Here is a 22,861-nt window from a genome sequence, read left to right as displayed (position 1 = left end):
TGCCTCTGAGAGTTTAACCTTGTGAAATAAAGAATGTTCCTTTTTTTCAATTATGGAAATTTTCAAACACTCATAAGTGTGAGAAAATAGTATAACAAATACACACTGCACCTACTACTTATCTTAACAATTATTAACATTTACCAATCTCAGCATGTTTTTCAAAGTTGCATGCCCTTATAAAAGAAAATAAACTTTGAGCCACAAAGTAATAAACTTACTATTATATTATACATTATAATTATCTTTAAATTGGATCCCATAAACCCAAGAGTTTAATATATTGCCCTTTCATTAAACTCTTGGGTTTATGGGATCCACTTTAAACCTAAATTTTATATAAATAGATATAAATAGATATCTCCTCTACCCTCTTTCTTAAAGAATGAAATACTTGGTGGATGGTGATTTCAGCTGGAAAAAATAATACTGGAGTTAAATACAAGGTCCACCAAAACAGATCAGATAAACCTGTCCAAGTCATTTAACATTGTGCATTTTCTGGCGTCAGCTTCTCCATTCGAGGCTTAAGAGATTATTGTCACTTTCAGCTCTACGATCTTGTGATTGACAGAGAGTACAGTTCAGTAGTGTGTACACCAACGTTATCACTCTTATTTGCAATCTTGCTCTGATTTACATGGCTTTACCACAAACTTTTGATTTTTCTTTTATTAAATGGTGCAAGTTTAAGTTATTCAAATATGCAGAATATACATGAACTAAAGGCAAACTGTAACTGATAACCAGGAAATGTGTCATACACCCCATCAAAAAATAAATCTTATTTTTTTAATTATTTCAATATATCATAAGACGAATTCCTAAAGAATGTAGTAGAAATTTCTGCAAAGTCGCCCATCAGTAGTATGAGACTTGGACAGAATATACAAATAAGAAAGACTGAAATTCATGGCATGAAACTATACATTAAGTGAGTGTGCCCAAATCTGAGGACAGAGAAGATTATTCTTCCCATATTGAAAAAGAAAGACTTAAACTTTGAAGATCCCATTACAAAACCGAATAGGAATTTGTATTCATTTTCTTTGCTGCAGTAATTGCACATTTGGTGGCTTAAAACAACACGAATTTATTATTTTCATGATTTATTATCAGAAGACTAATACTGATTTTATGGGGCTAATATCGAGGTGTCCGTGGGGCTGCCTTCCTTTCTGCAGGCTCTACAGGAGAATCTGTATCCTGCTTATTCTAATGTTGGCAGGATTCAGTTCCATGCAGTTGTAGGACTGAAGACCTTATGTCCTTCTGGCTGCCAACATCTGGGAGCACACCAAGCTCCTAGGGGGCCTCCCTCTAGTGCTTGCACATAGAACACGGCATCTCTGAACCAGCAATGAAGTGCCAAGTCCACCTCACATGGTCATCTCTTTATTACACAGCCAGAAAGATTATCTGAGTTTAAGGACTCGTGTGATACGATTGGGCACACCTGGACAATCCAAGATATTCCCCCAACCTCAAGGTTCATAACCTTAATCACTTCTGCCAGGTCAGGTAACATATTCACAGGTTTCCATATACAAAAATTAACTCAAAAGGGATCATAAAACTGAATGTGAGAGGTAAAACACCAAAAAAAACCCAAAAAACAAAACTTCTTGGGAGAAAATATAAGAGTAAAACTTTGTGGCTTTGGATTAGGTTATGGATTCTTGGATATGCAAGCAACAGAATAAAAAGTAGACAAATTGGTCTTTATAAAAATTTTAAACTTTTGTTCTCTAAGGAACACCATCAAGAAAGTAAAAGTACAACCCACAGGATAGGAGAAAATATTTGCAAATCACATGTCTGATAAGGAACTTGCTCAAAAGATATAAAGAGCTCTCACAAATCAACAATAAAAAGATAAATAGCCTAGTTAAAAATAGGCAAGGAATTTGAACAGGCATTTCTCCAGAGATCGTATACAAATAGCACATAAGCACATGAATATATGTGCAGTCACCATTAGCCATCAGAGGAAGGCAAATCAATACCACATGACACCGCTTTACACCTACTAGACTGGCTGTGATCAAAAAGCCAGATAAAAGCAAGTGTTTGGTGAGGATGTAGAGAAACTGGAAACATCACATACGGCTGGTAGGTACAGGAAACGGTCTGGCAGTTCCTCAAATGGTTAAACACAGAGTTACTGTACGAACCAGCAATTCCTCCCGGCCAAGAGAAATAAAAACGTGTATCTATACAGAAACTTGTACATGAATGTTTATACACCAGCATTATTCATAATAACCAAAATGTGGAAACTGCCCACATGTCCATTAACTGATGAATGGACATATGTATTTATTAATAGGTAAAATCTGGCTTATCTATTAGTGGAATATTATCTGTCAGTAAAAAGCAAAGTGTAATGAAGTGCCAATCTATACGGTAACATGGATGAAGCTCAAAAACATCACCCCCAGTGAAAGGAGTCACTCACAACAGACCACATATTGTATGATTCCATTTATATGAAACAATGTTAGGCAAATTCTAGAGACAAATATATCAGTGGAGGCCTAAGACGGGGGTGTTTGAGGATACAGTTTTAAAAAAAAAATAACAATACAGTGTTTTTTATTTTTTTTTAAGTGGAGATAGTAGGGATTGAACCCAGGACCCTGTGCATGCTAAGCACGTGCTCTACCACCAAGAAATATCCAACTATGGTTTTTGATTGATGAAAATGATCTAAAATTAGATTATGATGATAGTTGTCCAACTGTGAGTATACTAAAATTAATATTAAAAAATCTACTGAATTGTACACTTCAAATACAGGGTGAATTGTATAGTTTGTCAATTATATCTCATTAAATCCATTTTGAAAAGTGTCTACTATAGATTAGTGATCAGCAACCTGGCTGTTTTGTAAATTGCTTTCACATTCTCCATCCTTTATTGCTTTTTGTTACCTTAATACGTTTATGAGGATCACTAGCCTCATGTTTAATAGAAACAGTCACAATGGTCATACTCGTCTCATTTCTCATTTTAAAGGAAAGTTTCTAACACTTCATTATTAAGTATCATGTTTGCCATAGATTTTGAGAGATACCGAACTCATATCTTACATTCCCCATAAAGAATTTCTGGATGACTCTAGCCCTGAATCATGTCTTCCTCTTGAAGTGCCTTGGTATTTACTGTCTGCCTCATGGATGTAAAGATAATCATCTTTGGTGTTCTAATACCGCTTAACGTTAAACAATCTTCAAAGAGTAAAATGAATGTCCATAAAACTTTCCAGACCACACCAGCACAGAATGAGCCACCCCACCTTTAAACACCCACATCAGCCATTTAGCATGTAGCACTGAACAGGCTGAAAACAGCTTTGGCACAACTATCAATTAATTTTATGCATCTTTTTATGACTAGATCTTATTTCTCTTCTTAAGCTCCTGGTGGGTATGGACTGTATTTATTTGTATTTCCATGAAGTTTACATGTAAGTCCTCCAAAAATATTAGATTAATGCAACATAGTCCTGTAAAGGCTTCTGCTATCATTACCACCCTAGTGTGTACCCTGGACTCATCACTTCTTCCAGTCTCTGTAGGACATACATTATTTCAAAGGTGAGGGAATGTGAATTGAGAGCACTGGATTAATCAGTGTGAGGCTGGGATGGGAGAGTCATCAATCAGCACAACTTGAAAGTTCGCAGCCAGCGAGGCTTGGAGAGGAGGGTCTGTGGAATGCCAGTCCCTCTGGAAATGAGGCATATCGTTGTTTTCCTTCCAATTTTTTGTTTGTTTGTTTTAATTTGACCATTCTGTCTTAATGGTCCACTGTTTCAGCTCTAATTTTGTGCAAACACAGAATCAAAGTGATTTTAAGAGACTCTTCTTGAGTTAATTCAGGCCTATACCTCTCACTTTGAAGGTGAACAAAGAAAAGAATAAATCATCTACCAAGTTCTTCCTGTGAACCCTGCTATCAGCCCTGTGGTTAAACCTTCCCGATTGTGTTCTATTGATTGGGTGGCTAAACTATGATCTCCCTCCTTTGCCTTCCCCCTTTCACACAAGACTTTTCACTTAATGAGCTGGTTCTCAGAATGTGAATTATCATCATTCCTTGGGCTGCTGAGTTAAAAATATCCAGACTTTATCAATAAGAATTACAGAGTTAGATTTTTTTTCCAAGTCTGCCATATCACCATAAAAATGTGAATAACTTCTTTAGATCAGATAGTACATAAAAGAAACTTTTGCAATAAAAATTAATAGTGTATACACTTACTGCCTTATGGTCTGCTGCTTATTGAATTAGTCCAGTTGCTGGGGAGATCATCATAAACTTACTAAAGAAAAATAACATAAAAATGTATTTGTTTATGATCTTTCAATACCAAGAGAGGAATCAAATCTGTGATTTGAAAATCATTTTTCAAAACTATAACAGAATACAGACTAAAAAGCAATTTACCTTTACTCAGTAGGAAATGTTAAGACTGCAGGAATAAGGCAAAGAAACTCTCCACTGCAGTTTTTCAAGGTGAAAGAAAATCCTTGCCAAATCCCAGCAGTGGAAGGAAATGAGGAATGATGATTAATAACACTGTTGGTAGGACAAAATAAACCTCGAAATCTAAACAATCTCCCACCATACAGAGAACACACGAATCTATTATCTCTCTGCATTTTAATTGTTGGTTTGTTATTTCTAAAATACTGCGGAATTCTGTTTAAACGTGTGCAAATATTTTTCAGCATTAAAGTAGAATTATGAAAATTGTTAGTGAGTCACATAAATACCTATTAGCTCCTAGTGCTCTAAAGTAGATGGAAATACTTTAGTTTTTGCAGTAATCATTTAGTAATTCTAAATCAACATTGCTCACATGCCGTCTCACACAGTTATAGGTGTGAGTGAGGATCCAGCTACATAAACGAAATACCGCCCGGCTGGAACACCCTATTCTGGACCATTTCTTGGACTATTAATGCCTGTCCTTACGCCAACAAGCAAATACCATCACAGACACCCTCCCCTGGACTCTGTCACCCAATTACCAAACTCTTAAACATGGTTTTTTTTCTTTGACCCGGGGTTCACAGGTTTGGGGGTCATAAATGGTGTCCTTTCTGAAATAGGATGCTTCCGTTCCATTTGGGGTTGCTCAAATTTGAAGTCATTTCTCCTAATAAGAAAATGATAGTCCTTAGAAAAGAGAATTCCCTTCCTATTGGATTGTGCGAACGAGGGTAACACTAGCTGATGTTAACAAATGTGTCCCCAAATGATCCAAACAATTTTGATTATTTTGTACTTCACAATTACTGGAAAGGTAAACGTGTTGTTGGGACGACTTTCATCCATGTAATAATTTAGGGACTCGTGCTCAGAGCAACTCTGCAATCTTCAAGGTCACAACTTATTAATTATCTCCCTCCCCACCAGCCTGAAGTTCCTTTCTGAAGGTCCTAGGAGACAATCCGTGTTCTTGCTCATTTAAATTGTTGGGAGAATTCAGTTCATTGCAGCTGTAGGGCTGAGAGTCCTGTTTTCCTGTCGGTTGCCAGTCGAGGACTGTTATCAGTTTCTAGAGACCACTGCATTTTTTAGCTCATATCTCCTTTCCTCTATCTTTAAATCCAGCAACAGCAGGCCAGGGCCTCACACTGCATCTCTTTGATGACTCTTCCACCTTCCTCTAGTACTTCTAAGTGCCTGTGATTACACTGGAGCACCAGGGTCAACTCCCTATGAATTAAGTTCAGCTGATTATCAATCTTAATTCCACATGAAATCTGTAGCCATAATTCCATCTGCAAACATAATTCCCTTTTGCCATGTAACACAATGCATTCACCAGCATAATGCCAGAGAGTAAAGATTAGGGTAGCCCAAGTTCTGCCTTCCACCTACCCAAATGTCTTTCAACTTGTGAGTGAATTAACTGGTCCATCCAAAGAAAAGGCTATTGATACACCCAACAATATGGATGAATCTCAAATGCATTAATACTGAGTGAGAGGAGCCAGATTCCAAAAGGTTTCAAATTGTGTGTGTGTATGTTAGGCTGCACCCCTAGGCCCACAAGGGCTGTACTTGCCCAGGTTCAAGACTGAAGAAAGAGCCTGGAGTCTGCAACAGAGACATTGATGGTTTAATGGATAGGGAGATCTATGTGTCTGAAGCAAGGTCCTGGAGCGACACCCCACTGCATGTGGTAGACAGAAGGCAGGACATGGTGGCAGGCTTTGCTCCCAGGGGCAGGGGGAGGTTACCAGTTATAGGAGGAACTGATGACAGGTTGGCTTATTGGTTACCAGGGAAACCAGCAGAGGGGCATGGCCCTCACCAGTCCTTTGATAAGCATAGTGGAGAGTCTGATCTAAAGTTAGAACAATCATTAGCTGGGGCCTGGGGCAAGTATGTAGGAAGGCCAGTCAGGTGAGTAGGGTGTAGGTGAAGAAGGCACTGGTCCAGCAGGGGATGTACAGAGAGCAACAGAATAGCCATCTTGAGTGGCCTGATCATACACTCTACTTTTATAGAAAGCTAAAAATATATTTCAGTTGCCTGGGTTAGGAGTGGATAGACAGTCTGACTACAAAGGAGCAGCACTAGAGAGGGAATCATTCTGTACCCTGAGTGTGACTTCTGTCAAACTTCAAGGAACTGGAAGCCAAACGTAAATTTTACAGCATGTAAATAAATTTTAAAACACATTTCAATAGCATTATTCTGCTTGGTTACTGATATCCTTTGCTTTCAAAGTCCCAACCACTTGATTTGGTAGGCGCCATACCAGTAATAAAGACACGTAATCTAAGGAAGTAAGAGGCAGTAAGTTTTATCCATAGGAAGTTGAGGGGTTTTGGACTTGGAGACAATTGATACTAGAAGGAGAAGGGCCACTTTTCCTCAGTCTTTTTTTCTATTCACAGGACATGCATCTTTACCTATCGTATGCCAGATCTGTTCCATCAAACTATTCCCATCTTTATGTCAACGTCATCTGCATACATTTTTAATTCTAGTCAGCTTTGGTCTTCTCTGGGTTTTCCTTGTTTCTGACCCATACAACACTTACCCATGCTGGACCAGAAAGGGCACTTTGTAGCCAGTCCCCAAGTCTTCTCTAAAAATCAGAAAGCATATAAGCATATGTGGTGAAAGTCGCCTATTCTGACAATGGGTGAGGTCCACAGCCATCACCAATCTTTCTGAAAATTACTCTGAAGTTTCTCCTAAAAGTAAATAGTTAAGTTATTGAGATAATTTTTGAAATCATTTCTGAAAATTCCCACGCTGAGTTCTTCTCCAAGTCTATAACTGGTACTGTGACTGTAGAGGAGCAGAAGTTGTCAGATTTCAGGCAAGGATTAAAATAAATTCCTATGATTTGACCCAACAGCTAACTCCTCAAATACCCATCGGCATAGAGGGCACAATTATCTTGACAGCACAGACCTCTTTGTGGATACTGTCTGTTCTACTCTCTGGAGACAAGATTTCTAGTCTCAGGCTGTCATTTTACATCATGCTGACTTAATGAGGGGAAAAGACACATAAAGAAACTAAAGATGCAGCTATGAATCTCCTTCATTCTTATTAAAAGGTTAGTGTCTTCACAAAGAGAGAGAGCTGACTCTGGGTTCCCAGGTTAGGGTTCACATATATACGACTGCCAGAGGAAATTTATCTGAAACCGTCTAAACATTGATTAGAATTTTCCTTCATTCGAACATTATTAACTCACTCTAAAACTTCTGATATTTACTGCAGCATTTTCTGCATAAATACAGGAGACAGAGATTTTGGGCCTCTAATTCATGGCTGCTTCAAAATTTGCAAGAAGATCATCATATTGGGAGTTTTAAAGATCCAGACTGGCTCTTAGTTTCCACATCCCTCCAAAACCACTGCTGAAAAAACAGTAGTTAACTAGTTCTAACTTCTTCTCTGGGAGTCAGCATCCTCCTCCCTGTCCTTCAAATAACCTTCATGCAGGACCTCAGTTCTGATAACTGGGTTTCTCTTTTGTTTCTAAGCACCATTTTAGTTTGTATGTCCCCATTTCTTATATCTGTCTTTCTGTCTTGGTTGCTGAATTCCTCTTCTGGCACTCTGCTCCAGATACTAATTCCATACTAAGACAAGGATATTTTTTCCTAAGCGTCCATTTAGCATTTAAAGATCCTTTTACCCAGATGATAGATTTTTTTGGTGCTTGTTGCCAAGACTCCTGGATATTGCTCTTGCCAAATTTTCATTTCCAAATCTCACCCTTCCTCCCAATGGACCATCCATCTTCTTCATAGTACCCCTTTTTCCACTTCCTTTTCTTACTGTTTACCTAAAATTTATCTTTACCACTACATCTTGTTAAAGGGGGGATTAGGGCCATTTAGTCTTGCATTGCTGGAGACCCAGGGGATATGATGAACCCAATAAGCTCACTACCAGGCTGAGGATGGGGCTCTAAGTGTGGAGTCTGGATGACATGATAACCAAGTCGAGACAGCCTTGAGATAAGGATTCAATCAAGAGACATGGTGGAGGCAGCTCAAAGTTCTTCTGACTCAGGGAATTTTATAGCTACAGCTCCTTATTTGGTAGACAAACTACTCAGAACAGTGAGGTCTCACTTCTCTATTCTTGAGTAAGTTCCCTGCCTATCTCCAGAGAAATTAATATAAAAACATTCATTTCCCTGTCCCTTCCCATCCAAATCCTCCCAAAACCTCCAAGAACTTAAGTCTCTACTTAGACAATTCCACTGCTCCACTCTCAAGAAAAGTAAAAGAAGGATTATAGAATTCCATTTTTTCCTTCTTTGTGGATCCATTTTTTCTAGGTAAGTTCAAGGAGCTCAGAAAGGGGAAGTGCTTAATCTAAACTCTGGGATGGGCACAAACTTTGCCATCTAGGTAGGATAAACCTTCACCTTCTATCTACAAATGTATCATACTTGTCCAGGGACATAAGTAGGTACCAAAAAAATAGAAAATCAAGATGAAAGGTTCATTATTAATGCCCAGTCCACATTATTATTTGTATACATAATCATTTGTGTGTATAAAGTACTAAACCTTGATCATTTTACAGAGTTCCCAGATATTTACCACAATGTGATAATAGTTATGATGTAGTAATTCTTGAGTATAGGGTGTTTAACTCAAAAATCATGTATTTATTTCAATCTCAACAACAGGAACTTGGGAGAAAAACTTCCATTTTCCTACCCTATATCTTTATCCACTAGATGATCCCCTGGCCATGACATTAAGCTACATATTCCTCTCAAATGCCAATCAACACCTTCACTTGGAAGGCTCTACCGTCATCTCCATATTTTTCAGAATCAAACGCTTGATCTTCCTCTAGTGACCCTTCTGGAATTTATTCTTTCTAGCATTTTCACTGCTGTTCATTTAATATACAAACTAAAATTCTTGAGCCTTTTTTCATTTTTTTCTTGGACCTATCCCACTTAAAAATATTCAGTTAACTTTTAAAAAATATTTCTCAGTCTGTTTCTTTACTTTCATTCCCATTGCCATGTCCTTGGTCTAGATCCTTTGTACTCCATCCTTCGGCTATTGAGTTACCTCTAAATCAGCTTTATTTTACTTTTCTATGAATCGCCTCAGTTTATGACGGGCAGATGAGGCTTCCCAATAAATCACTCGAAGAGATTTGGTTTTTACCCTACTGAAAGCTTCCAGCAGCTCACAATAGAGACTGCTCAATATATATTTGTGAAATTAAAAAAAAAATTAAGAATGACTTGGAATATCTATTACGACACTTTGCATATGAGAGGCACTCTATAATTAGAATAGTTTCCAACTGATGTCAGTTTTTAATATATCTTAAGAAAGGTCTAAATGCATAGAAATCTAAATATTTTCCTCATAAAGAAGGTAATCAGTACCAGCTCCTAAAATATATCTGAACAATATTCCAGCAATGCTCCTAGGTCTTCAGAATGATCCTAAAATTTAGCAACTTTAGTTCTAACTTTATCATTTTCAGCAAGTTCACTGTTTGCTTAGTTGAATGTAAGATTTTTTCAGAGAGTTAAATGTCCCCTAGATTCAATGCTTCCTCCAAACTCCTGATTTATTTTTTCTGTAGTATTTCAAGTATGTCACTATCACGGTCTTTGTTAAATACAAACACACACAGACATATGCACACATACATGCATTTACAAATGAATTATTTTTAAAAACATAAAAGTGAAGCTTTATGCTTATTGCAATATTTTGTTTCTTAAGTAAGCACTCCTAAGAATTCAAAATTAGAGAAGTTATTCTCATTTGCAGGATAAGTTAGAGCAACTTAAATCCCTCATTAGAATTCTAAATACCTAAAAGTCAAAACATATAAAAATGACACTAAACGATTTAGTATATTAGGCAGTTTAATAATTCCTAAAGGAAATCTGAAAGCCAATTACTTGGGTAATATAAATCCCCCAAAAGCTATTCTCAAGCATAAAAACAGAGGAAGCAATAATTCTACCCTGCAAGGAAAGACAGCGATTTTTCAAAAATCCCCTTTCTTCAATTTTCATGGTTCAGGATATACCAGCCATGTATGATAGTTAAGTAATTTTATCTCTCTAACCAGCAATGACCATTTTTGCAGTGGAGAATGAGTTCTGTACAAGGTCAAAAACAGTGTGTATGGCTCTATAAGGAAAAGTTTTTGAACAAAGTTCACTGAAGACCATTTACTACCACAGAGGCAGAAAACTGCTTCCGTTATCCACATGACCCAGTATTACTGCTCTTAAGTCCAAAGCACAGTTGCTAAGAGTGATGTGAGTCATTAAGCTTCAAGCAGATGCTAAGACTCAGAAAGTCCTGGGCGTTGCACGCTGTTCCAATACAGTGCAGCCCGTAAAGTCTAGGCAATCAAAGGTCAAATGAAGAGAGCGCGAGTCTACTGTTATGGGAGATTATTCGGCATACGCTCTCAATTTTTACTGCCTTCCCTGGTGGTCAACAGCATTAACCGAAGTGCAATACATTTTATACAGAAACATGATTCCATCAGATAAAACTTGAAAGTGAACTGCCTGTACCATGAATCACTGGCTACTGCGTGCCAACTTACTCCTTTGGGATGACCACTGATGCTTTATTTTCAGTGAAAAGAGACCTACTAAATTCACTAGTCCCAGTCTTCACACCACCACACGCCGGTCTCTGTACAGTGAATATGAACACAGAGGATGCCCTCTCACACACAGCCAGAAGGGAAGGGATACAGAAGGGAGAACCATAGACTTCTGTTTGCAAGCTACATCCTAGATGTTGCTAGAGGAATGAATATTTCTTAAACTGACTTTTAAAAGGAAATATTTAAAACTTAACAAGTAATGACACAGAAATAGAGCAGAAAACATATAAAAACTCATCAGGTAGTTTCATGGTTGTCCAGTGTCCTCAGTCTGTCCCTGTATAAGTTTTCCCTTTTTGCCTTCAATTATGTTAATTACTACTTTATTGAGGCCAAATTTTTAATGTGACCAGTAGTCCTACCTACTACTCACTGTTTCTAACTCTCAAACTCCACCTTCTTTTATGCCTTCATCCTTCGCCATTCTGTCTAAGAATTCCATAATTTAGCCAGACCTGACCAGGGACAATTTCTCAATGGCACTGAGTCTTTTGCTGCAAATGATGCTCTATACTTGAAAAGTTTTCCATGCTCAACTTCATTTCTTCACTAATTCAAATCTAATCATTCCCTCTTCCAGATCTATTATGACATCCAGTTAGGTCAACTTCCCTATGCTTCTTTTATATCGTATTATTTCTATTGCATCACTTTTCATGCTACATTTTACTTGTCATATTATTTGACAAATTATTTGACTCAAGACTGTATTCTCCTTGTCTCTCTCTCTCTATTCCTGGCCTAAGCATGGTCCCCCAGCACTCAACAGGAACTGAATACTTAGTGGCTAAATAAGTACAAATAAATACAATGTGTTCAAAACAATGACTTCATTGTGCTTTTGATGCTGGAATTCAGTCTCTAGGAATTTATCTAAAGTAGTCAACTAGACAACTATATAAAGATTTCAGTACATCCAGGGCACCCAATTCTATGGTATTGTCTAAAGTCTTGAGTTTATTAGTGGGTATATGGGTGTCCATTACAGTTTCCTGGGTACATTTTTGTATGTCTGAAATATATCTTAATGAATTTTAAAAATTAAAATATAGAGACATATACAAAAGAGCCACCCAAGCATTAAAAATTATGGTTTTAGATCTTTTTCTTGTGGAAAAATGATCACAACATAATATTCAATGGGAAAAACAAACAGATTACAAAACACAAATTATATTGTGATCCCATTTATTTTAAACCATATGTTAATATAAAAGATAACTTACAGAATTGTTCTAAAAGATTCATTGTGATTCATTCTGGGTAGTAAGATTTTAGGATACATACATATTCTTCTCTAAGTAAAACGTTTTTAAAATAATTTGTTATTTAATATTCAAAAAAGTTTCCATTTGAAAAACAATTTCCTAAAAATACTAATTCATTTATTACATTTCTTTTCAAAGTCAAAAAGAATCCAAAGGGTATTTGTTGCTCTTTTTGTTAGTTTTGTTTTGATTTTTTTGGATTGCTTTAAAATAGCTAAAGACCTATAGTCAAATAAACCAAGAAACACATAACAAAACAACTTTATTTTTTAAAAGATATATAAAATTTCTCATTTTTTCTCCTTTAGCTTATAATCAGAAATCAAAGTTTTCCTATGTTCACAAAGATATGACTCCTACCCACATCATGGAAGGAGAAAGAGGGGAGTGAAGAGATAGGAGAAAATGTTGAGTTGATGAGATAAATAAAGCTGACATAAAAGAGAGAACAAGAATTCTCAAATTTGTTCAGTCTCTTTCCTCTTTAAAAATTTCATGAAAAACAAACAAACATGAGTCTTCATCAGAAAAAAATACAGCATATGCATACAACTTTACTGGACTCACAGATTCCATGAAGGACATATATACCTCAGAACAAAAATACATGACCTAGAGGGGCAAAAAAAAAAGCAAAGACCCACACAGAGTTAGGCACATAAAATGGGGGAAAGCAAAATTTAGATGCAGACTATCCGAATGACAACACTTTCTTGCTGCTACAAACAAATTTTAACACCAAGAGAGTCTACAACTTCAGACAAGCAATAACATCTCTTAACACTTGTCCTAAAAACATTTTTTTTTAAAGAGGGAATTGCTGATCCAAGTGCAGAAATGCAGAGGTGAACACCTGCACCCGTGTTTTAAGAAGTATAAAAGATATGAGCATAGTAGGCTCACAACACTTGGCATTCTTTGAATGGAATTTCATCAAACCAAGCTCTGTGATCTTGAAAGCCTGGCCTCCCACAATTCATTCAGTGCTAAAAACCATGGAGGGAGGAGATGCCCTGGAGGCTGAAGGGATGTGGGGGCAGGAGTCGGGGAAGGGGCGTAGAAGATGAAGGAACAAAGGAGAAGACAATTCATTTTCTTGAACTGTCTCAACCTTATTCAGAATTTGTTTTAATTGAAAGGGAAAGCAGATAATTTTGCAAAATGACATCTGTGGGCTAACTTCAGTAATTTACATCTAAAGAGCAGTTGTCACTTTTTATTCATGCTGTATGTAACCTAAAGAACTAAAAGTCTTATATAACAAACTTTTTTTATAAGCATAGTTTATTATTTTATCTATGACTAATCTGTTCTTCCTACTGTGTCCCCCATTGTTTGTGTTAGTAAATAATCTAATCTAAAATTTAGTCTCAGTGGGGGATGGATATAGCTCAGTAGTAGAGTGCATGCTTAGCATGTAGGAAGTGCTGGGTTCAATTCCCAGTACCTCCATTAAAAAAATTATAACAAAGTTTAGTTTGATATCAAAAAACAGCCCTTTAGGATATGTTCAGTCTCTCAGAGAAAAATGATCAGTCTTGCAGATAGCGTCCCTCCTGCTGTTTCTCTCCTTAAGATGAGACAGTTGTCCTGCTCACTTGCTCTGAGCACAGGCAGAGGGGAACAATGTTCAACTCTTGAATGCAGATTCCCTACCAACCTACCGTCAGGCTCCTCTAAGGAGTCAACCCTTGCTCAGGATTCAGGCCCAGAAGGTCCCACTTATCACCTACTGATACTAAAGATGCTTCTAAGGTCTAACTTTGATCCTACTACTTCCTGGCACAGACGACCCCTCAGATGGCCACAGTGGAAGAGCCATGCTTGCTGCCCCAGTGCTTTCCGGCAAGCTCTCCTCACACGTGTGTTCGGTGACGTGGCCTTGGCCAGTTTGCAAGGTGCAAATCTAACTTCCTCCCAGAGTCACAAACAAGGGCATGAAGAAGACCTGCCCCTCTGTACTTGGTGGTATCCTCATTTACCTGACACAGTACCACTCTACACTGAAGTCTGAAGAATAGACATTGGGGCCCCTGCATTTGACCTCTTCACAGGCTACTGTGTTTCTTTCATCTGTCTCCTTCCCACAATACATCAGGACTGGGGAAGGGAGCTCTCTTCTTTTTTTCCTCCTCTTCCACTTACCAAAATTTCCCCTATTTAAAATGCAGTGATCTAGGTGACCAAACGAGATTTCTCCCATGCTTGAAAGGAAATAAACTTTAAACAATTCATCTAACAATAGGCAAAGTATAGATACATACACCTGCCCTTTGAATTTCAGAACCTGCAATCTCTTCCTGGCTTCCTGGATACCTAGAGAAACACTAGTGAAGGAAGGCTCAGAAGGTCAAAAGGGAATCATACAAAAAACAAATTTAAGCTATTAGCATTGTTCTATATTAGAATGACATTTAGGACATAGAATAAAATAACAATTTTCAGGGGTTGGGGGTTGGGGCTATAACCCATGCCAACTCTCACTTGTCCTCTGAAAATTAAACAATTTAAGCAGCCCCTAATAGCAAATGTTAATTTATAGGAAGCATTGACAAAAAGCAATGGATAGAAGTGATACCAGTACCTGCCCTCTGCTCTGCTTCCCTACCCCTGGTCCTAGGCATGCTAGGATGCGCTTCTGAATGCAAGTTTCATTTGCCCCACTCACAGTGAGGGTAAAACAAACCAAATGTTGGAGTTTAGAGCAGAGATAGGTTTATTGCAGTGCCAAGCAAGGAGAACTGGGTGGCTTATGCCCAAAAATCCCCAAACTCCCTGAAGGGTTTCAGCAAAGCATTTTTTAAAGGCAAGGTGAGGAAGGGGCATCACAGGGTGTGTGATCAGCTCGGGCACAATTCTCTGATTGATTGATAGTGAGGTAACAGGGAGGTCAACATTATCAATCCTTAGGCACCAGAAGATCTGAGGACTACACGCTCATCAAGTAGTTAATTTCTCCCTGTTGGTGGTTTTTAGCATCTGACAAACTCAGGAAATATACATGAGATACTATTACCTGGGTGCTTCCGAGAGGAGCTGCAGCAGAGGATACGGGGGAGGGGTCTGTACCAGGAATTCCCCACAGGGTCCTGCTCAGTTACAGACACAGCCAGAGCCAATAACTGTTGTTCCTCCTGCCACTCAGTTCTGGGAGGAGATTCAGGGCAACTGTGTTGAGTCCTAGGCATCACTATGACTGGACGCAGAGGAGCAATTAACACTATTTAAATTAGCCTCTGTCAATGTACAAAATTATGCAGTCCCTCTTCCAATGTCTGTCCATCAGAGCAGAACCTGTTTGGATAGCTCCCTCGCTCCCAAGGCTCTTATAGCAGAATTATTTCCTTCTGAGACTCAGAAAGAAGAGGCTCGGATTATCTATTAGCTCAACTACTTTATCTTACTTAGAAAGACAAGTTTAATAAATCAGAACATTCTTCTATTTGAATCCTGTCTACAAATACCACGTTATCTTTAATTCATGAGTGTACGTACTGTCTGAACTTTGAACAGTAGCATGGCCTTGACTTTTTTTTAAATCTCTAGGGGAAAAGTCCCATATACAAATTAAAATCTTGTTTCACCTTTTTCATCCCATCTCCTAAATTGATATAGTCACATCCAGAATCTTTAGAAATTAAAAGATGATAAAAAGAGATTAATAGTGAGAAGCAGAGAACAGGGTAAAGTTCAAGTCTACTTTTCTAACCAGCCTAGAAAAACTAGATATTTTATGAAGGATGACATTTGAGGATATAGAGAGAATAAAATAAGCATTTTTAGGTGTTGGGTTTCCAGGCTGGGAGATGCTCCCATACATAGTTAATAGTGAACAGGGAGAAGAAGAGTTTATTCCTGGTCAGAATATACTAGAAAACACTTTCAAGGGATCTGTCTTTGCTTGTTTGAGCTGCTATAACAAAATACCATAGACTTGGCAACTTCTACACAACAGAAATTTGTTTCTCACAGTACTGGAGGCTGGGGCATCCAAGATTGAGATGCTAGAAGATTCAGCGTCTGGTGAGAGCCCACCTCCTCATATGGCAGTCTTTACGCTATAATCTTTCAGCGGGGAAGGGTCAAGGGATATTTCTGGAATCTCTTGTAAAAAGAAACCAGTATGATTCGTGAAGTCTCTGCCCCAGACCTAATCATCTCCCAAAGACCCTACCTCCTCATACCATCACCTTGGGGATTGGATTTTAATGTATGAACTTCAGTTGATGCAAACATTCAGTCCACAGCAGGATATTGGAGAAAAAAGATCCCAGTTTGATAGAATATGATTTGTAAATTGATCATCTCACTAAGAGATTTTGCTCCAAGTAATAGAGTTGTCATAGAGTGAGGCAAGTTGCTTGACTTCTATTGAAGTATTCTGTCAAATCATCTAAGCTTCTCACCATCTTTCTCACTAAATCCTTGTGAAAATTATTCAAGTTAGCCCTTGCGAAGTATGATTTCATAAAATTTTGGAAAACACAAAACACTTTAATGGCAAATTTCACTTTATGTACTAATATCCCCACAAGTAACTCTGAGCTTACAGAAGGCAAAGTAAAGAGGTTTGATTATCACTGTCCAACCATGCCATAAGGAATGCTAGGCTATTTTCCTGAAGACAGAGGACACAGGGAAATACGCTGGAGGACAAGGTACCACATGGAGAACAAAGGTGGCCTGACCAAGCTGCCAACTAAAAGCAGCCAACGCTGCACACAGTAGTAAACTACCCAGTCAACCAAAAGGACCATGGTAAATAATAAATGCTGTTATCTTAAGCCACTAAGTGTTGGGAATGTTTGCTATGCAACAATAGAAAACTGAGAACATTTCTGTTTAAAACTGATCTGACCCAATGATTTTTATATGTAGTCAAGTGTCAGACAAGGTTGTTGAGCAGGAAGATATTTAATTCTCCATGTAACAAATATGCCACACCACCAAGAAGGCAGGAAAGTCTATGGCTAAATGTGGATTGAAAAACCTTTATTTTCTCTTTTGTTTTCTGGTGTTGATGAATCCTTGCATTATTTCAGTATCATTTTATTATAGAAACAAAATAAATGACTTATAAACTATCAATACTCTCAAAGACCTTGTATGCAATTTCTAAATCATATCTCTTTTGAAAATACTAGATGTCACACATAACATTTGAGCAATGGGGAGTAATTTGTTGTGAGTTAAATAAATAAATGAGAAATTTGTGTGTTCTCCTGTCAGAAAAATACATCTGTATGAAGAAACAAATTAGTATATACAATTTCAGTAGTTTCATGCATTGTCTGATACAAAATCATAGAATCATTAAGGAAAATATGTAATGACTTTTAAATATATTTTAGCCAACTAGCCTATCCTTAGGTAAAAGCTTACTGGAAAATAAATACCAATGGAACAGAAAAAAAAGCAGAGGTACCATAGCTGAAGCAAAGGTGATGCCTGACAATGCACCTGTTGCCTCCAGCCCTCCATTTACCAAACCCAACGCCACATTCCTCCACAGGTCAGCATTTGTAAATCACCATTTTAAAATGACATCATAAAATTAAACACATAGAAGAGAAAGGGAAATAAATGTCAGGAGTCATTTGGAGTCAGGGAAGTTCTGACCCAAGCTCAGAGTAAGTATAGAACAAGCAGAGAGTAGGTTCATTCCAGTAAAGGTAAAAGAAAATGCCATATAAATCACTGTGGACAGAGGCTCAACATGAGACAGCAAATTACCCGCTGCATTAAAGGAAGCTGGATGGCCATTGCAATTATGAATTTTATGTGTCAACTTGACTGGGCCACAGGGTGCCTGGGTATTTTTGATCATACATTATTCTGGGGGTTTCTGTGAATGTGGTTTTGAATGAGATCAGCATTTAAGTTGGTAGACTAGATAATGCAGATTGCCCTCCATAATGTGAGTGGCCTCATCCAATCAGCTGAAGGTGTAAATAAAACAAAAGGCACGCCCTCCCAGAGTAACAGAATTCTCCTGCCTGAAGACCCGCAAACTGGGACATCAGCTTTTCCTGGTTTTACAGCAGCTTCTAGAGTGGAACTGGGACGTGGGCGCTAGAGATTTTTTGGATTTGCCAACCTCCAACATGCTAGGATAAGTTAATTCCTCATACTAAATCTCTTTCTATATAATATATGTACAATTATCCTCAGAGAACCCTAATACAACCACGTATCCCAGTGAGTCCAGGACAGACCAAGTTTATGACTGTGGTCCAAAAGTAAATAACAATAGCTCCTCTTTTCACTCCTGTGCTTTCAGTATTTTCTTTTGCTTTTGTTTTTACAAGCAGGGAGAGGTTGTGCTTGTGGGTGACTGGCGGGGGCCCCAGCTGGGTGGGGGAGGAAGGGTGGGTGTCATCTGTTTGTTGAGGGCTACCCTGAGCAGGGCTACCAGCAGGCCCAATGGGGCTGGGGGACAAAAGCCCCCTTAGGGGGGCAGAAGCACCAGGGGAGGCAGTGAGGTCACACGATAGCTTGGTGGACTGGGAAGAACTGGCTGTTGGCCCAGCCCAGGCTGCTCTTCCCAGGGCCTGTGGAGGCTGCTGGTGGCGGGTGGCAGCATGGCCTGATTTAACACTTCCTCCCAGCCTTGGCCCTGTCCCTTGGGCCTGTGGAGGCTAAATCACCTGTTCATGGACAGAAGGCCCTTTTACATACCAAGTTTGCTCTAGGGCCATGGGAGAATGGAGATGTCGCTGTTCCTCCTAAAGTCAGTATATCTTTCTTAAGCGGTCCCTGAGCACCAGCAGCGGGGAGGAGAGCCACCCGGGCTATGAAATGTGCCACTTAAATAACTAAAAAAAAGTATTAGTTGGAGATAAACGTTCTTGTTAAATTAATGAAAGTCTTAAAAATTATTTCTTTCTCAAAATCAGGTTATAATAATGGTTTAATGTAAAAGCTTTATTTTAGGTAGAGAGGAAAACAAATTTTCATTCACCTTTTCCTCCACACAAGTAAATCAAAAATTCTAAAGCCTTAAAACAGATCCCAGTTTTAAGTTCCATCCTATAGGATTATATCTTCACACTTTGGTTCTTTTTCCAATTAATGGTCCATTTGTTGAATGCGTATATAGTTCTCTATGGCTCATTAGAGAGCCTTCTCAGTGATGGGCTTCATTCCCCTTGGTCTGATAAAAGTGTATTCATTAAGAACACACTATAAAATAACTAATAAAGTAAATTTTGAACATTTAAAAAGAAGTCATAAAACAAAACTTAAATTCCTTAAAAATAATCTAATCTGTTGTGGCTGTTTTAAAGATTTGAAATCAGGAAGAAATTCTTTACAAGTGGTTTTTATTATAACTCGGAACCTGACTCATAATTCAAATGTGCGTATGAATGTCTAATGCATATCAGAGTAACTCCTGTGAAAAGGATGGATGCGTTAGACTGTGGCAGTATAAAGAAGAAAGAATAAACATAAAAACTGGCAGAGGGTCACAGGGGAGGCAACTCCATTCTATTTATCCTTCCCTGAATAACTTCCCAGTTTGCAAGAAACCATTGTCCCACTTAAACAGTAGAGCTGATCATGATTTGGTCTAACTTGTGGATAAAATCATATGTAAATATGTTGCTCAAGTTATTCTACTCAATTATGTTTCACTTTTACTTTTCTATTGTTTCAAGGAAGGGCCAGATTGCATCTTCTTGATTAAAGAGTTATTTCTTCAGTGAAACTCTCCTACTTCAGACACGTTGACAGTTTAATGTTGTGAAACGAAACCCTAGATTTTTCTATCAAGCAAAAATTAAGTTTGTTTTTCCACTACTGACAACAGGAAATTAACAGGGAAGTGTTAAATAAAAAAGTAACCCCAAAATATGAACTGTCCTTGACTTGTATTGAAAGCAACAGTAAGTATGTTTGGAATTAACAAATTGTGAGACACCTCATTTGACCACCAGAACTACCACTTAACAATAAATAATTCAACTGTGTACCAAGATCTATAGACGCCCTTCACAACTTTAGACCATATGTGACTACCAAGAAGGTATCATCTGCTAGGCAAGTTCCCTCAAACTCACAAACACGATCAAGCTCCATTTCAATCTAGTCTCATAGCTACACTTAACATTCAAGTTCAAACCACACAGACAATAGAAAACAAAACCAGTGTGTTATCCTTAACATGCAATGCTTACAAACTTTTGAAGAAACTATCTCTTTCAACTTATCTCTTGCTGGTTTATTGATTGTGAACTAAGATAGGTATTTTTAAATGAGTATTTCAGTATTGATGATAGATGATACCATGGTTCTCTTGTTTTCAATATTGCCCAATGCATATAATTGAAAGAGAGACATGAGACATGATTAAAAAAATAACCATATGATTCTTAGCCACATATTAGGATGGTTAGATATAACTGGAAGAATAAAATATCAAAATATATTAAGAATTCTAGGATTTTTATGAAATAGACATCGAAATAGACTTCAGAAAGGTCTAAAGTAGACTGTAAATAAATAACCTGAAATAGTTTTCACAGAGAACACTTACATCCGTGCAGATGGGATTGGGTCTTTAATTGACAGGATAGTGAGTTAGAAAGAGTCCATTTTGGAGGGAGCTAAATCAGCCACTTAAGGCCATTCTCAGACTTCTGAATCTCTAAGCCATGAATACTTTCTCTGTCTTACCTTTCCCATCTCTTCCTTCAGACATTCACAGCAAGGCACCCAGGATTAAATAGGCTGGCCTGTCATGAGTAAACCATGAATTACATAACAATTGCATGGAAAAAATTTATTAAATATTTGAAATAGTTCTATTTTGTTCTGGCAAGGAGGCCAATTCATGGATGTAAGAGTAAGGTCACTTGAGGAAGTAAGGTCACGCCTATTATTAGTCAACTGAGGCAAAACAGAATGCAATGGGGAAGGCCTTTGTTTAAAAGTAAAGGTGATGCATACCAACTTGATATTTTGCTTATAGAAACAGGAAGAATTTTAGCAAATGGTGTTGGGAAAATTGGACAGCAGCATGTAAATCCATGAAGCTAGAACACTCCCTTACACCATACACAAAAATAAACTCTAAATGGATCAAAGACTTAAACATAAAAAAAGATACAATAAACCTCCTAGAAGAAAATATAGGCAAAACATTATCTGACATACATCTCAAAAATGTTCTCCTACAACAGTCTACCCAAGCAATAGAAATAAAAGCAAGAATAAACAAATGGGACCTAATTAAACTCACAAGCTTCTGAACAGCAAAGGAAACCATAAGTAAAACAAAATGACAACCTATGGAATGGGAGAAAATTTTTGCAAATGAAACCGACGAAGGCTTGATCTCCAGAATATACAAGCAGCTCATACAACTTAATAAGAAAAAAACAAACAACCCAATCCAAAAATGGGCAGAAGACCTGAACAAGCAATTCTCCAAAGAAGAAATACAAATGATCAATAGGCACATGAAAAAATGCTCAATATCACTAATTGTCAGAGAAATGCAAATCAAAACTACAATGAGGTATCACCTCACACCAGTCAGAATGACCATCATTCAAAAGTCCACAAATGACAAATGCTGGAGAGGCTGTGGAGAAAAGGGAACCCTCCTACAATGCTGGTGGGAATGCAGGTTGCTGCAGCCACTGTGGAAAACAGTATGGAGATTCCTCAAAAGACTAGGAATAGACTAACTGTATGACCCAGGAATCCTGCTCCTGGGCATATATCCAGAAGGAACCCTCCTTCAAAATGACACCTGCACCCCAATGTTCATAGCAACACTATTTCCAATAGCCAAGACATGGAAACAGCCTAAATGTCCGTCAACAGATGACTGGATAAAGAAGAACTGGTATATTTATACAATGGAATACTATTAAGCCACAAAAACCGACAACATAACGCCATTTGCAGCAACATGGATGTTCCTGGAGAATGTCATTCTAAGTGAAGTAAGCCAGAAAAAGAAAGAAAAATACCATATGAGATCGCTCATATGTGGAATCTAAAAAAAAAGGAGCATAAATACAAAACAGAAACAGACTCATAGACACAGAACACAAACTTGTGGTTGCCAAGGGGACAGGGGTTGGGAAGGGACAGACCGGGATTTCAAAATGTAGAATAGATAAACAAGATTATACTGTATAGCACAGGGAAATATATACAAGACCTTGAGGTAGCTCAAAGAGAAAAAAATGTGACAATAAATATACGTAAGTTCATGTATAACTGAAAAATTGTGCTCTACACTGGAATTTGACACAACATTGTTAAATGACTATAACTCAATGAAAAAAAAAGTTAAAAAAATAAAATAAAAAGAAAGAAAGTTGCAAAAAAGGAAAGGAAGAGAATGATGATCTGGAACTTGGCCTTGCGGTTGACTAAATACGATTTCTCACATGGCTCTACTTTCTGCA

The 22,861-nt window shown here is 37.8% G+C and overlaps 1 long non-coding RNA gene across 22 annotated transcripts in view; it reads right to left on the bottom strand.

Annotated features, from left to right (window-relative positions):
- Window positions 1–22,861, bottom strand: part of LOC105066475 (uncharacterized) — a 305,515-nt gene that overhangs the window by 143,518 nt on the left and 139,136 nt on the right. For 4 of the 22 annotated variants that reach the window (XR_012503244.1, XR_012503247.1, XR_012503257.1 and 1 more), the window contains exon 5: window positions 4,267–4,327. The exons of the other annotated variants lie outside the window; for them this stretch is intronic. This is a non-coding gene — a long non-coding RNA (uncharacterized LOC105066475). The remainder of the gene's footprint in view (window positions 1–4,266; window positions 4,328–22,861) is intronic. 22 annotated transcript variants of the gene reach the window in all.

The sequence above is a fragment of the Camelus bactrianus genome, chromosome 29 (genome assembly GCF_048773025.1).
Source record: "Camelus bactrianus isolate YW-2024 breed Bactrian camel chromosome 29, ASM4877302v1, whole genome shotgun sequence".
NCBI classification, from domain to species: domain Eukaryota; kingdom Metazoa; phylum Chordata; class Mammalia; order Artiodactyla; family Camelidae; genus Camelus; species Camelus bactrianus.
This window is presented reverse-complemented; position numbering and strand designations above follow the sequence as displayed.